The sequence below is a fragment of the Hemibagrus wyckioides genome, linkage group LG01, assembly GCF_019097595.1.
Source record: "Hemibagrus wyckioides isolate EC202008001 linkage group LG01, SWU_Hwy_1.0, whole genome shotgun sequence".
NCBI classification, from domain to species: Eukaryota; Metazoa; Chordata; class Actinopteri; order Siluriformes; family Bagridae; genus Hemibagrus; species Hemibagrus wyckioides.
In genome coordinates, this window is record NC_080710.1 from 35,115,869 (window position 1) to 35,122,285 (window position 6,417).

The 6,417-nt window shown below is 43.1% G+C and overlaps 1 protein-coding gene across 1 annotated transcript in view; it reads right to left on the reverse strand.

Annotated features, from left to right (window-relative positions):
* The window catches only part of slc17a7b (solute carrier family 17 member 7b), a 38,762-nt gene that overhangs the window by 20,767 nt on the left and 11,578 nt on the right, over positions 1–6,417 (reverse strand). The window lies entirely within an intron of this gene.

Here is a 6,417-nt window from a genome sequence, read left to right on the forward strand (position 1 = left end):
CCGAAAGAGAGTGACCCTGCCAAAAAACGTCCTTTATTCTGTCCAGTTTTCTCTCCTTCTCATCTGTGAACACACTTTCATGCTAACAATGTCATCAACCCCCTCGAACTCATCTTGTCTCGAGCTGCACAGTGAGTATAGGGTGAAAAAAACAACGCCCCTCCTGGACCAGTGTCCTGCAGAAAGACTATCCTGAACCAAACGAGACTCCACAGAACCAGTCAAGGTCACACTGACCTACACTGCACTACATAAAGTACACATGTTCAAAGAGCACAAGACAGAAGAGTGTGTGTGAGGGGTGTGTGTGTTGTATCGTCCACAATGCAGTTAGCTTTGCAGATGCAACGTTAGGTGTAAATGTCCATGATAGATGGAAGAGAGACTCTGATGATCCTGGTTAAGCTATACGTCCTACTCCAGAGCTCCCAGTGTTCTGAGTTCCCAGTGTGACCACTGCTTCTTTCTTGACCTGCCTGATTTTCTACACCTGGTCTCGTGGCTTGGTGGTGGTCACTGCTCCTGGGAATGGATCTGAGTGAACAGCCTGTGACCAGGAGACTGCTGTGCATAAAACCACTTGGAGACCATCACACCTTATTTGAACTGCTGTTGCATCAGTCAAGTAATTAGAGTCTATAATGTCCTCAGAACCTACACTGACCTATTAGTTCCTCAGGAGCTCTTGGTTTCTGTTGTAGAAAGGAGATTATTATTATTTCCTGTCCAGTGTCACCCAGTTAAGGATGAGGTTCCCTTCTGAGCTTGGTTCCTGCCAAGGTTTCTTCCTCAGATCATCTCAGGGAGTTTTTCCTCACCAACTTCACCTCAGGCTTCTCATTAGGGATAAATATTAGAGATAAATAATAACTTCACTTTAAACTTTATCATAGAACATAGAAAATGGTCAGAATGTGGAGGGGTGGGCTTTCCTCGGCCTCTGCAGGAAGTAGAGATACTGCTGGGCTTTCTTGGTGATGTTGAGTGACCAGGTGAAGTTCTCCACCAGATGAACACCAAGGAATTTGGTGCTCTTGACAATCTCCACGTTGGACCCGTCGATGAACAGAGGAGAATGGCCACTCTGTACTCTCCTAAAGTCAACAACCATCTCTTTAGTCTTACTGACGTTCAGGGAGAGGTTGTTGGCTCTGCACCAACACTCTACACTGTACGCTGACGCGTCGTTCTTGCTGATGAGACCCACCACGGTCGTGTCATTGGCAAACTTGATGATGTGGTTGGATCTGTGCATTGCTGCACAGTCCTGAGTCAGCAGAGTGAACAGCAGTGGACTGAGCACACAGCCCTGAGGAGCTCCAGTGTTCAGTGTGGTGGTGCTGGAGATGCTGTTCCCGATCAGGTCTCCCAGTCAGGAAATCCAAGATCCAGTTGCAGAGAGAGGTGTTCAGGCCCAGCAGGCTCAGCTTCTCTATGAGGTGCTGAGGGATGATTGTGTTGAATGCTGAACTGAAGTCTATGAACAACATTTGTACGTATGAGTCCTTACAGTCCAGGTGTGTGAGGGCCAGCTGGAGGGTTGTGGTGATGGCATTGTCTGTGGAGCAGTTAGGACGATATGCAAACTGCAAGGGGTCCAGTGAGGGAGGTAACTGTGTCTTGATGTGCATCATGACGAGCCTCTCAAAGCATTTCATCACAATGGGTGTGAGTGCGACGGGACAATAGTCATTGAGGCAGGAAACCGTAGACTTCTTTGGCACCGGGACGATGGTCATTGTCTTGCGGTACGTTGGGACGACAGCGCTGCTCAGCGAGATGTTGAAGATGTCAGTGAAGACATCTGCTAGCTGCTCTGCACACTCCCTGAGAACTCTGCCAGGAATGTTGTCTGGTCCAGCAGACTTCCATGGGTTAACTCAGCATAGAGTTCTCTTCACATCAGCTGTGGACAGACAGAGCAGGAAGGATGGTCTTCCTTGTCATTATGTTGTTCTGGACCTCAAATGGGGCGTTCAAGTCGTTCATATCTGATAAGGAGGCATCACTGGCACAGGCAGGTAATGTTGTCTTGTAGTTCGTGATCGCCTGAATGTCCTGCCACATGTGGCAGGAGTCTGTGAGACTTTCAGGCTGTCCTGAAAGTGGCTTCTATTCTTCTACTGTTTAAACATCTCAGTAGAGCTGATAGCAGCTGCCACTGTAAACATGTGAATGTTCACATGCCCAGGAAAGTTCGGGACTTCTTGAGTGTGTGTGTATACATTCTTTGTGTGTGTGTGTGTGTGTGTGTATAGGTTACCTTGCTTATCTCAAAGCCAAACACTTCCTTGAAATAAGCCGGCTGGCTGATGAGCAGCAGGTAGAAAGTCCAGCTGCGGCAGAAATTTGCCACGATGATGGCATAAACAGGCATGGATGTGAAGAACTTCCTCCAGGGAGTGTTGAACTTCTGCAGAAAAAAACAGAAAAATATCATCATCATCATCATTAAAAAAATTTGATTACACATTAAACAGGGGGAGGGAATCCACATCTGCTCTGTGTAGATGCTCCACTGGTGTCCCACAAAGCTCAGTACTTGGTTCTCTTCTTTTCTACATCTATCTCCAATCCTCACATGGGTTTTCGTACCTCTGCTATGTGGAGGACACTTGACTTGTTTTCTCCATCCCTATCTCAGACACTCATGTTCCTGCTCAGGTATCAGCATGTCTGACAAACTTCTCATCATGGATGGCAGCTAACCAACAGCTGTTTATCCCAGGTGAGTCACAACCATGTCAGGATCTTGAGATCTTGGAAATCTTTAGGAACTGCACACAGCCTTGGGGTAACCATGTCCATTTCTGTCCTTGTCTTCTCACTGTGCTAACCTGACACTCTCAAGCTGATTTCTCTTAGTAACATCAAAAGGATTCGCCATTTCTGTCCATACAGGTCACTACACAGGTCACTCAGCTACTTCTTCAACACCATAAAATAAATTAAACTGATACTGAAAAAACTGAATAGATGTCAGAACAGCCAAGTCACTATGTACATGTACATTTCACAGGATCCACAACATAAAGACATCATTAGTACTGTGACCCTGATAGGAAAGTCACAATGCTGAAGAGAGATGAGGTTCTGGACAGGTCCAAAACAAGGTGGAACACTGTAGCTTGAGTAGAACTTTCCTATTTGTAACAATAAAGACACTGTCTGTGTGTGTCCGTGTGTGTGTGTACCGTCAGCGGGTTTTGAAATGTGGCAGACTCTCCTATGGCCTCCTCAATGTACTTCCTCTCTTCTGGTGTGATGGTAGGATGAGCAGCTGGACTCTCATATGACACCAGAATCCAGAACAAGTACCAGGTGATCCCAAAACTACCTACACACACACACACACACACACACACACATTTTAATTATATAATCTATTTCACAGTGGACACAAAACAGCTTTACCAGACAGCACAACCGCAAAAAAAGCAGATAACAGTTCAAGCATTCTCAAGCTGTCTCCCTGTGGAAACAGTTGAGGTGCACATCTAATTCTGCAATGAGTTGGGCAGCTGTGGTTTTATGTTTTTTGGATACAATCCGAAAAACACTAACACTACAACACTAAATTGGCCAGTGTTTCAGTTTCATTGTCCAACCCCTGTAGTTTTGTGGCATGTCTGTGATTGTTTTTTTTTTCTACACAATTAAACAATTGAATGAACATCTTCCAAGAGTGGTGATTCCATACTTTTTGGCAGGAGTTGTATTTCTACAGAAAGAGGTTTATTCAGTAAAAGAAGAAGTGTGTGTGATGGATGGTGTACAGGAGAAGAAGAAGAAAGACACTGAATGAACCTGAAGCTGTGTGTGTGTGTTTCCCTCACCGTAAACATAAAAGACAGACGCCCAGCCGGAGTACTGCACTAACACTCCTGCAAGAGGCATCGCTATCACAGCTCCAGCATAAGAGCCTAGAAATACACACACACACACATTAACACAGACATTCACATAAACACACACACACATTAACACATACAGACACACATTTACACACAGACACATATACACACTAAAACACACTTACAGTACACACACATTATCACACACACACTAACACACACATTAACACACACACACTCACACTAACATACACATTAACACAGACACACACATTAACACACACACATTAACACACACGCACAAACACACACATTTACACACACCCTCACACACACGCACATCAACACACACACACAAACACATTATGCAAATTATTTATCATAGTATACAATATCTTCCTCATTGCACACATCTAAATCATTGCACTCATTGTACAAAACTCCTCTGAATTCTGTTTATATGTTTAATTATTATCATGGTATACAACACCTTCTTTATTGCACCACTACAATCATTTGCTCATATTTTTATATATTGTTTATATATGCAAATTATTTATATTTATTTATATACGGATTATATATGCGAAAATGCACTTCTGGTTAGATGCTAACTGTATTTCGTTGCCTTGTACCCAAATGTGCAGTGACAAAGTTGAATCTAATCTAATCTAATCTAATACACACATTTACACACAATAACACATTAACAAACACATACACACACACACACACATTAAAACACCCCCACACACACATTTGCACACACTCACATTAACACACACACACACACACACACATTAAAACACACTAACACACATTTACAGACATTAACACACACACATTAAAACATACACACAAACACACACATTAACACAAATTAATACACACCCACACACACATTTACACACACTCACATTAACACACACACACATTCACACACATTTTAACACACAAATTAAAACATGCACACACATATTTACACACACATACATTAACACAAACACACACATTTACACACACATGCACATTAACATGCACACACTAACACACATTAAAACACACTAACACACATTTGCACACACACATACTTACACACAAACACACATTAACACACACAAACGCACATTAACACACACATTTACACACACACACACACTAACACACACACATTAAAACACACTAACACACATTTACACACACACATTAACACACACACACATTTACATACACACACACATTTACACACACACATTAACACACACATTAACACACACAAACACATTAACACACATACACACACACAAACACATTAACAGACACACATACACACACACATTAACACACACACACATTTACACACATTAACACGCACGCACATTAACACACACTTTGACCTTACCACAGAACGCTGTTGTAGCCAATCTGCTTCTCTCAAGGGGCGGAGCCCATTTAGCCCAGATACCATGGCATGCTGGGTAAGACACACCCTAAAACATCAAATCAGTGTGTAATGTCATAAAGCCAGTCAGTTTAGCAACTACACAAGACACACACACACTCATATACACAATGAAGATAGATGTGTGTGTGTTACCTCCACCAGTCCCTGTAACACTCTCACTACTATCACACACCCATAGTGAATTCGAGCCGCTGATGGAATCAACATGTTCAATGCTGACGTGGCAACAATCGCAAAACCAAACACTCTGCAACACACACACACACAGAGCACAGTTAAACAAAATGTTACATGCAGTTATTACAAATTATACACAACGTTACACACACATACAACACGAGGGATGTGGTAGCTTAATTGTGAAGGTGTTGGACCACTGATCAGAAGGTTGTGAGTTTGAATACCAGGACTGCCACAGCTGGGCCCCTGAGCAAGGCCCTTAACCCTCAGTTGTATAAATGAGATAAGTGTAAGTCTCTCTGGATAAGGGCTTCTGCTAAATGCCGTAAATGTAAATTTAACCAAAAACATAATGTTTACTCTTTGAAGAACTTCAGTGATGAGCCTCTATGATGGTTCTCCACTAGATGTTGGAGTGTGTGTATTGGGATTAGTGATCATTCAGCTACAAGAGCATTAGTGAGATCAGACTCTGGTGTTGTGAGAGTGAGGAGGTCTGGGGTCAGTGGCTGGTCAGTGTGGTTGAGTCAAAGTGCAGGACACTCCAGTTCTGCACTCCAACCTTCACCTCCATACACCATGTCCTCATGGAGCTGCTCTGTGTGCACAGAGACATGGTCATGCTGGAGCAGGGACTGGACTCTGAGGTCCACTAAAGATAAACTGTAATGCTACACAGAGATGTTCTGTACAACAGTTTGGAGAAGAACCACGCATGGGTGTGATGGGTGTGAAATATCCACAAACCTTTGGTCATACAGAGTTTTTTTATAACATCAGGAACTGGTCTTTGTGAAACGGTTTCAAAGCAAACTGCATTTCTTTCTCAAAGCTCTGACCAGTACCAGTGATGAGCTACATGAAGTTAAAGTAGACAGAACACTGACCTGTTGGCTGCAAATTTCTGGCAGATGAATC